Source organism: Vulpes vulpes, chromosome 3 (assembly GCF_048418805.1).
Source record: "Vulpes vulpes isolate BD-2025 chromosome 3, VulVul3, whole genome shotgun sequence".
Lineage (NCBI taxonomy): Eukaryota > Metazoa > Chordata > Mammalia > Carnivora > Canidae > Vulpes > Vulpes vulpes.
The window spans coordinates 145,522,330-145,533,392 of NC_132782.1; the positions used below are offsets into that span (position 1 = coordinate 145,522,330).

Genomic DNA, 11,063 nt, shown 5'->3' on the forward strand with positions numbered 1-11,063 from the left:
AAGGCTATATTGAAACCACCATCTTCCCAGAGTCCCCTCTGTGTGTGTGTCAGGGAGTATATGTTTTATGTTTGTGGGTATGTGTTTTAACTAGCATTTATTGCATACTTACTAGGTATTGTGGGTCAAATAGTGTTCTTCCAAAATTCATGTCTACCTGGAACCTGTGAATGTGACTTTATTTGGAAATAGGATCTTTGCAGATGTAATTAGTTAAATTTAGGTGAGGTCATACTGGATTAAAGTGAAACCTAAATGCATCTACTGGTATCTTTATCAGAAGACCAGGTGAAGACGCAGAGAGACACGTGAGGAAAACAGCATATAATGACAGAGATAGGGATTGAAGTGATGAGCCTACAAGCCAAGCAACACCAAGGATTACCAGCAATCACCAGATGCTAAGAGGCAAGCAATAATTCAGAGGGAGCATAGCCCTGCCAACACATTAATTTATGATTTCTAGCTTCTAGAACTGTGATAGAATAAATTTCTGTTGTTTTAAGCCAGGTGGTTTGTGGTAATTTGTTACAGTAACTGTAGGCAACTAAAACTCTAGGTTTCAGGTGCAATGTGAAGAACTTTAACCTCACGGTCTCATTTAAGTCTCATTTCAGGCCTATGAAGTAATGCTATTATTATTATTCCCATTATATTGACTAGGAAATCAAGGCATCAATAATTTAAACCTCTTTCCCATAATCAAACCATCAAAGTTTTGGAACCTAGACTCAAACCGAAGCAGGCTAGTTCTTAATCACTGCTCTCTATAATCTCCCATCACCTTAGAAATTTAAACATCCTTCATATGGTTGTTACTACAGGCGAAAATGTACGAAATATAGCTTGTTTTCCAGTTGGGAGGATCTGGCTCTGTGGCATGAGAGAATCTGCAGTGGGCACCTTTCCACATCAGGGGGAAGAAAGCCCAATGCGCGTGATCAGGAAAGTGACTCAGGGGCCCCTTCCTTCATCCAGTGTGAGACAGTGACAAGGGGAGCTACTAGCATCTAATCATGCTCAGGATCTGACCACTGCGCGCTAGAAACATTTCTTCTGATATGTGTTTTCGTTGTTTCTACTACATTAAAAGGTTTCTCTTTTCTCCCCCACCCCCACCCCGCTCCGCCCCACCATGATGTAGTAGTTACTTGGTAAAGCTAGAAATACTAAACTGTGTGGCAATTGTGTGTCACAATTGCTGAGGTAATGCAGTTTCTCTGGGCTACCCACGTGACAACAATGCACCCTCACAGATTGGTACTTTCCTTTCTGCTCCCATAATGCCCGTGCCTTTTGCTACTACTGCATCATCTTCACTGTGTATTACTTTTCTGTTTATCTGTGTCCCTGATAAGAAGGTAAGTTCCTTGGTGGGGGTCAAGATGATGTTTACTCATGACTCTATCCCCAGCACATGCACAAATGGCTAGTAGTGGTATATTATCTTATACTCTTTCGCAATTGCTTCTTTGGAAGATGGTTCCTTTCCTCAGGTACTTTATACCTTGAATGGAGAATTTTGATTTAGTTGGGCTCATGTAAAGTAAGGGGCATGGGTTGCCTGAGAGGACAGAGGAAGGCATTCTGAATGGAGACAATAGCACTGCCACATTGTCCAGACAGAATGAGGAGAGCACTAGTAGGAATCACGTAAGGAGGGCGTGTGGATGGCTCAGTCAAGTTAGGCATCTGCCTTCAGCTCAGGTCATGATCCCAAGGTCCTAGGATCGAGTCCCAATTGGGGAATCCCTGCTCAGCAGGGAGCCTGCTCTTCCCCTTTGCTCCCTCTGCTTGTGCACTCTCTTTCAGTCAAATAAATAAATAAAATCTTTTTTTTTTTAAGTAATCAGATAAGGGAGATTAGCACAGTGATTAGTGTAGCTGGAATTAGAGCCCACATTAGAGAGAAGATGAGAAAACAGCAAGGTTGCCCTTAATATCTAGGAAAACAGAGAGAGCCTATTCTCTACATGTTCTGATTTCAGCAACTTCAGCAAGGTCCCCCTGTTTATAGTAAATGCCTCCTCAATCGCATTGATGCTTAAAATTAAAGCTTTTTAAGTTATGAAGCTTGTTAAATTCTAAAGAGGATGGGTAAAAAGAGCACAATAATTCTTACAAATCCTTGTATCTTAATGGCTGTGAGTTTATCACATCCTTTGCTGAGAACACAAAATATGGAGATGAAAGAACATGAGGATTTTGGATGGAAGACAGGAGGCCCCATGGCAGAAGAAAAAGAAGAAGAAAATATACAGCTAATTTCAATTTGCTTGGAGTTTTGCCCTAGAAATGAGGTGAAGGGTCTGGGGGGACAAAGTCTTCAAAAACCATTTATTCGCTAGAAGGCTATATTTTATTTACACATTGCAAAATCTGGTTTATTACTTCATTAGAGCTCCCTTTACCATCATTCCCCACACCCTAGGAAAAGAAAGAGGCAAATTCCCCAGTGCCTGAGTCACTGAAAGTGAATAAGTATTTTATTTTTATCCCATAGAATAAAGCAAGGAAGTACATTTAAGTGATTTCTACTTTCCCCCAGCTGCTTTGATCTTACATTAGATTTGCTAGGAGGCCTTTTAGAAAAAGGCACTTCAAGGACAAACAAGTTCAAATCTGATTATTATTTCTTTTGACAATACTTATTAAAAACTGGAAAGACAGAGATGTTGTCAATTTCTCATTTTGGTTGACCTTGCCATTTTCTAATGACATCAGCAGGAATAAGGTATATTTCTGCCAAAGGTAATGTTATTTTTTGCAAGAGGATATGTTGGAGAAATTAACTATCTAGTGACTCACAATTTTTTATCTTTATATCACAAAACCAAGGAAAAGAATAGAGAAAAATATTGGTCAAATATATCTTCACTTAACGTACACTCTGGCACTTTTACAACCAAGTATTCTGAGGACAAAGGTTTGTTCATAATTATAATCGGTTTAATACTACTACTACTACTACTACCACCAATACTAATACTGTTTGTTATATATAATGAATCTACATGCTAATCACAGTGATAAGTGCTTTTATATCCATTTTTTTAATTTAATTCTCACAAAAACCAAGGTCTGTCTAAATTTCAAATCTTGTCCTCTTTTTTAAATACCTTGCTTAGGCCAGTCAGACCTCAGTAAATGATATAATGAAATTGAGAAAGAATGGGTCTGAATCTCTGCCATTGATCAGTTGGGTGTGACAAGGAAGTTACATCACCTCTCTCTTTTGCCTCATCTAAAAAGCAGGATAGACATGGAAACTACTACATAAGTGTGATGGTTAATTTTATATGTCAACTTGACTGGACCACTGGTGCTCAGATATTTGGTCAAACATTGTTGTGGGTGTGTCTGTGATGTTGCTTTTGGAAGAGGTCAACCTTCTAATCAGTAGACTGAGTAAAGCAGATGGCCCACCCTAACATGGTGGGCTTTGTCCAACCGGTTGAAAGCCTGAATAGAACAAAAAACCTTGACCCTCTCCCAGGTAGGAAAGAACTCCTCCTGCCAGACTGCCTTTGAACTAGGATATCAGCTTCTTTCCTGCCTTCAGACTCACACCAACACATCAGTTTTCCTGGGTTGACAGCCTGCCAACTCACTCTGCAGATATTGGGACTTGTCAGCCTCCATAATCATGTAAGTTAATTCCTTAGTTGTATATATCTTATTGGTTCTGTTTCTCTGGAGAGCCCTAATACAAGAGGGTAGTAAGATCTAAATGTGGCAATGAAATAAAGTATTTAACTCAGTATAGTGCCCAGCACATAGTAGCAGAAACCACTATGCAACTGCCTCTCTCATAAGAGTCATACTACATAAATTGGTTCAGCCTCTTTATAAAGAGAAAATACTCCAGGATCCATTCTCCCGGACTCAAAACATAGAATGAATATGATAGCATTGATCATTTTTGCTTATCATTCATTTCATGTGCCTTTGTTTGTTATTTGTTTCAAAGAAACTATAGATTGGCTAATTTTAAGCTCTATCTTGGGTTAGTTTTTAAATCAATGCTGTCAAAGTTGGCTTATTACAGTGTCGGGAATTTAGCAGCCAACTACTTCTTTTTCTTGACTTTGCTCATATACAGATATTTTAGGTCCTTTATCTTTTAAAGCTGAATTATTCTGAAAGAGAGAGAGAGTCTTTGAGACAAATAGCAGATCAATAAATAAACTATTCAATCATACAGTGATACTAAGCTATATCATATGATGACAGGATAACTACTGTCTATAAAATATTATTGGGAGGGGAATCCCTGGGTAGCTCAGCAGTTTAGCGCCTGCCTTCGGCCCAGGGCATGATCCTGGAGTCCCAGGATTGAGTCCTGCATCAGGCTCCCTGCATGGAGTCTGCTTCTCCTTCTGCCTGTGTCTCCTCCTCTCTCTGTGTCTCTCGTGAATAAATAAAATCTTTTAAAAAATAAAATAAAAATAAAACATTATTGGGAAAGGTATGCAATCAGAGCATACAGACAGAACATGATATAAGTAGTTTTAACTGACCTGTTCCCAAACTGAATCTTCCAAGAAAAAACAGAATAGTAGATAGAGGGGTCCTCACAAGAACAATGAACAATTTGGGCATGGTTAAGTTTACTTCAGAAACTCAGTTCAGTTCACTTTGTATTCCATACTTACTTTGTGCCAGGCACTGTGCTTGGCACGGGACATATAAAGGAAAGATATGCCCTCCACCCTCATAGAGATCACTATCTAAGCTCCATTCAATGTGGAATCTAGAGTGTAATGAAGATACGCAGAAGTAGTCTGCTCAGCTTGGAATATAAGGAAAACATGGGAAACAACATGGTCATGGTGGTAGAGAGAAAAGGAGAAGAGAAAGGAAGAGGGGTCTTAGGGAGAAGAGAAACACTGAAAAAAATTGCCTATTGATAAAAACAACATGATGTGTGGTAAGCAAATAGATGCTTCTTATGACTCAAAGAGAGTACAGGTGGAGGAACGGTACAGACACAGTAGATGGTGCTTAGAGTAGGGAAGTTCTTCAGTGTCATGCCCAGGAATTTAGATCAGTCACATAACTCACTCACATTAATCCCATATGATGGTGTAAAATATTCTGATTAATACCTCATTGCCAAGAACACCATGCCTCCTTCACCTTTCAAGTTCACTAGTCTGTTAGTGCTAGACTACCCAGCACGTGATTTACTATATTGAATCTTCTGGCAGAAACTATTAGATATTAATACTTCCTTTATCATATGTATAAAGAGAGCTAGAAATGGAGAGAGGGAAAAAATAGAGTTGGGGAAGGAATTACAGTTATATACTTTGTCTGTTCTCCATTTTACCTTTTTCCTAAGGGTGAAGGAGGGTGTGGAAAAGGTGATATTCCATCTACTTCTCTCTTTCACCCTGAAAAAAGCTGGAAATCACAGAAGAACCATCAGTCAGGGTTTGAGGATCACTCAGGATCATGAGGAAAGGGCCTGTTTCCTGCCTGGAGTGGCTGAGCACTGGCTTATTATAGAGCTGATGCAAAGCATTCAGCGTACTCTGTGGCTCCAAAAAGGAGAAACAGAAGGTTTCCTGGCTCTTTTGTGCTAAGGATTTGAAGATGAGTTAAGAGAAATATCATTCTGGGGGCACCTGGGTGGCTCAGTGGTTGAGCATCTGCTTTCAGCTCAGGTCTTTCTATTTCCTTTCCCTTTTCTCATCTAGTGACTTGGGTTTCTGAATTACAACCAGGTGTCATGATTAAATGGAAACAGCTATGTGGAAATGGGATGTTGCAAATGACAGACCCTCAGTGTAGGATTGGCTCAGCCAAGCAGTGCTGTGGGCAGCAGGGTCCCCCCTCGACCCCAGCTTGAAAGTTGATATTCTCTACAATGCAGTAGGAAGGCTGCTGTTTAAACTTTCTGGTTAAACAGTGACCTATTGTATCTCAGGATCTCAAACATGCCACCTGAGGCTTGTTTTGGCCATTGCCACTAGCTAGTAGGCATTTGGAGCTGGGGTTTCTTCTGTAGGTCATGGCAGATACCACTCAAAATAGCCCCTGGAGGGATGCCTGCATGGCTCAGTGGTTGAGCATCTGCCTTCAGCTCAGGGTGTGATCCCAGAAGCCCAGGACCGAGTCCCACATCAGGTTTCCCACAGGGAACCTGCTTCTCCTTCTGCCTGTGTCTCTGCCCCTCTCCCCTAAAAAAGGGAGGGATTTTTAAAATTTATTATAGTGGCAAAAATTTGGAGTATTTTTATATTCTATAAATGTATTTGGCATTATGCTTTTACATGGTACTTATTTTAATAATTCTGTTTCATTGGGAAATGCAGTGGACCATTTCTGAGGTGACAGGAATGAATGAAGGATTTCATTGAGGAATGAAATCTCAGCCTAGGGCATATGGTGGCCTTGGGATAAACTTCATCTACAAGTTAATCCATCTCAGAAACCTCTAGGGGCAACATTGAGAGATATTCATAAAGGAACTTGGGGCCCAGACTCCCCTTATATTAGCTCTCAATTGTTGTTGCTAAAGGAGTCCCACAAAGGAATGAATGGGGCTTGCCTAAATGTGCTGCTAATCTTTCCCCCATGAGAGCCATGACCACACTCTAGATTGACCACAAGTGTGTTAAGTCAACTAGATTAATAGGATAAAAAAAATGAAAAAACAAGGAACTGTTAATCTTACCCCCCAACCTTCTGCCCAAGTTGTTACACCACAAAAGAAGAGATATCTGCTGCCATGATCTGGTCAGTTTTAAGGGCATTATATTGGCCGGCCACTATACTACTGGGTAGCCACTTTGCTAATTAAATATTATATGATATATATGTTGGATATTTTCTATCAGAGGCCTGGAATAATAAGAAAACTATGGCTGCCCTAAGAATCCCCCATCATCTTTCTCTTTTTCCATATTTTCTCTTTAACACATTAGCAACCGTGGAGCTATTACCCTATTTGGAAAAAGCTGAGGCAAGCAACTCTAGGTATTAAAGGAAATCTTTGTCTGTCTGCTCTCCCTGCTTCCCTTTCTCTTCTCTTATGGGTGCTCCTTCCACTTTTTTCTCCCTGAAGTAGTTTTAGAGTGGAATTAAATCTAAGAGCTTTTTGGTCTGCTTTTATATTATGTAATTCAGACCCATCTAGCTTCAGTTAAATTTTTTTCCCCTATATATGAGGTTTGGGGTCAAACTCCATCTTTGCCTTTTTTCATCTTCATTTCTTTTTTGTTTTGAAAGATTTTATTATTCATGAGAGACGCACAGAGAGAGGCAGAGACACAGGCAGAGGGAGAAGCAGGCTCCACGCAGGAAGCCTGATGAGGGACTTGATCCCGGGACTCCAGGATCACACCCTGAGCCAAAGACAGACACTTAACTGCTGAGCCACCCAGGCGTCCCTTCATCTTCATTTGTGTGTGTGTGTGTGTGTGTGTGTGTGTACATTCCCTTGGGGATCTTTTTGCAAGAGTCACTGGTCAAGAGCAGGATTCAGATCATGGTGGTTTTTGTCTACAAATTCTTTGACTCTTCCTTTCAAAAGGTGGAGCCTAATTCACCTCCCTTTGATTGTCTACGGTGAATTGTTTGTAATGTATAGAATGCGGCAGAAGTAATAGATTGTGATTTCTGACACTGAATCATAAAGGCATTGTCACTTCCACCTTGCTTTCCTAGATTGTCCGCCCTGGGATGAGATTGGATGTCATGTCACGAGGACAGTCATGCAGTTTGTGAACAGGCTCACACTGTAAGGAGTGGAAGCCTCCAACAAAGCAACTGGCATCAAGTCACTGGCCCCCTGAATGAGCCACTTAGAAACATATTCTGCAGCCCCAGTCAAGCCTTCATGTGAACACAGCTCTGGTCAACATCTTGCCTGCAGCCTCCTGAGAAACCCTGAGCCAGAACTGCCTAGTTAAGCCACTGCTGAGTTCCTGACCCACAGAAATTTAAAAATAGGGATCCCTGGGTGGCGCAGTGGTTTAGCGCCTGCCTTTGGCCCAGGGCGCGATCCTGCAGACCCGGGATCGAATCCCACGTCGGGCTCCCGGTGCATGGAGCCTGCTTCTCCCTCTGCCTGTGTCTCTGCCTCTCTCTCTCTCTCTCTGTGTGACTATCATAAAAAAAAAGAAATTTAAAAATAATAAATGCTTATTTTTGTATTGGGCAATTTGTTATATAGCAATAGACAACTAACAGTGATTTCAGTCCTAGAAGTGATATGATACTGTACATATTGGGCAATTTGTTATATAGCAATATATAACTAACGGTGATTTCAGTACTAGAAGTGATACGATACTGTAATAAAAACCTAAAATGTGGAAGAAGTTTTGGAACCAAGAATCAGGAAGAAGTTGAATGGCCTTTGAAGACAGGATTAGCAGAATCTCAATGGCCTTTGAGGAGGTTACTAGTAAGGGCTCAAAGGAAAGTAAGAAACATGTTATTGGAGGCTAGAGGACAGGGAATCCTTGTTATGTGGTGGCAGAAAGCTTACCAGACACGGTTACATGCAGTTACATGGAAAGTAGAAAATGTGCTAATGAACTGGATTATCTAGCTAAGACTAGATATCTCCAGAAGTAGTTTTGAGGGGGTCACCTGTTCTTTTTTCTGATTGATTATAACCAAATATGAGAGAAGAGAAGTAAACTCAGAAAAGTACTGTTAAACACAAAGGAACCAGGCAGGACTTGCTGGTTTTGAAAATTCCCAACCTCTCCAGATGGTGAACTATACTAAAATTAAAGAAATGTCCCTAGTTATACAGCAAACCCAGGACACTCAGAAAAATTGGTAAATAAAAACTGGTAAAGCGGAGGGAATGGATATAAAAGCCTTTTACTGAACCTCAAAAAGATGTTGGGAGTTGCTTCAGAGAACCTTATAGTTAGCAAATGAGGCTTCTAAGAAGCTTGAGGTCTGTTCTCTCAGCAGTCTCAGCAGAAGCCTAAGTAAAAACGGGCGTATCTCAAACATTCAGAGGCATGACTTTTGTCAAAAGGATGAACCCTCAACGAGAATCACAGGAGACCCACAAATTTTAAAGAGAATTATATGGCAGGAAATACCACCAGCATGGACTAAAAGGAACAACATAGTACAAAATCAAAAGAGATCTTTGGGTTCCCAAACTTCTTGCAGGAAACAGGCTTATAAGACTACTCAACCACAAGTGTGGGCTCCCTTTCACGGAAAACGGAAGATGACTCAGAAGGTGAAACCAAGAGACCAGAATGCAGGCCGAGAGGTGTGGAGAATGATTCTTAGGCCTTGATTCCCAAGGGAATACCAACTAGTGCTATTCTATAAAATGGAATTTTTATGGACCTGTGGCTCCTTATAAGCCTCCTGTTTTCCCTCTTTCTGAATGGGAGTATTTATAGCACTTATTCTATGCCTGCCCCATCACTGTGTGTTCAGCATTTATGGGGCAAATAACTTGTTTCTTTGGTTCACAGGTCTTCAGGTCAAGAACAACTATATTTGAGGAATGACACCAGAGGAGCCTCATCTCTACCTAGGTATAATGTAGATGGTGAGATCCTAGACTTTAAGCTGATGCTGTAAATTATGAGTCTTTGTGGAGAAGATCTGGGAGCAAATGAGTATATGTTGCAGCTAAAAAGAATGTAACCGATTTTTGGCTGCAGGGCAGAGTACAGTGGTTTAAAAACATTTCTACAATCTGTGCAGAGGCCACTATGCTCCCCCCACGTCTCAGTGACTCGCCACCATGAGCAGCACCTTAGCCAAGATCACAGAGATTGAACCCAAGATGGCTCAGACTCAAAAGAACAAGGCCACAGCACATCACCCAGAGCTGTTCAAGGCTCACTTTGCTAAGCTACATAGAGAACTCATTACCCCAAAAGGTGGTGGTGGTGGTAGGCCAGGAGAAGGCTTTGATGTAGCCAAGACAGGTGATGACTGAATTGGGTTTGTGGGTTTTCCATCAGTGGGGAAGTCAACACTGCTTAATAACCTGGCAGGGGTATATTCTGAGGTGGCAGCCTATGAGTTCACTAATCTGACCACTGTGCCTGGTGTCGTCAGATACAAAGATGCCAAGATCCAGCTCTTGGGTCTTCCAGGTATCACTGAGGGTGCCAAAGATGGGAAAGGTAGAGACCATCAAATCATTGCAGAGCCCTGAACATGTGACTTGATCCTGATTGTTCTGGATGTCCTGAAACCATTGGGATGTAAAAACGTAAGTGAAAATAATCTAGAAGTCTTTGGCATTCGCTTGAACAGCAAACCCCTCAACATTGGCTTTAAGAAGAAGGAAAAATGAGGCATCAATCTTACAGCCACTTGCCTCAGACTGCACTGGATGCTGAGACCATTAAAAGCATTCTGGTTGAATACAAAATTCACAATGCTGATGTGACTTTGTGTAGTGATGCCACAGCAGATGACCTCATCAACATGATAGAAGGAAATAGAGTCTATAACCCCTGAATCTACGTGTTGAATAAGATTGATCAGATCTCCATTAAGGAATTGGATATCATGTATAAGGTGCCTTACTGTGTACCCATTTCTACCCATCACCACTGGCATTTTGATGACCTATTGGAAAAGATCTGGAACTATCTGAAACTAGTGAAGATTTACACCAAACTCAATAGCCAATTGTCAGATTATACATCCCCAGTGGTGCTGCCTTACTCCAGGACTACAGTGGAGGATTTCTGTATGAAGATTCACAAAAATCTTATCAAAGAATTTAAATACCTTCTGTTCTGGGGTCTGTCTATGAAACACAATCCTCAAAAAGTGAGTAAAGACTTTTGTTGAAGGACAAGGATGTCATTCAGATTGTGAAGGAGTGAAACCTTACCCTCTGCCCATCTGCTGGGCCAACCATAGCAGTTTTTCCCATGACCAAGCACTCTACTCCAAACCCCTTCCGGCTCTGGCAGCCAGGATTCAGGGGAGGGAGATGGAGGCACTCAAATTGGAACTTAACTGAACTTGGTGTTACCTTATAAAATTCAACTGCATAAAGGACCTAGTAGGCCAGCCAGCTGCGTGCAATAAATAAATAAAAATAT

The 11,063-nt window shown here is 41.1% G+C and overlaps 1 pseudogene; it reads left to right on the forward strand.

Moving 5' to 3' along the window:
* Window positions 1-9,736: 9,736 nt before the first annotated feature.
* Window positions 9,737-10,841, forward strand: LOC112924406 (developmentally-regulated GTP-binding protein 1 pseudogene; annotated as a pseudogene).
* Window positions 10,842-11,063: the final 222 nt, after the last annotated feature.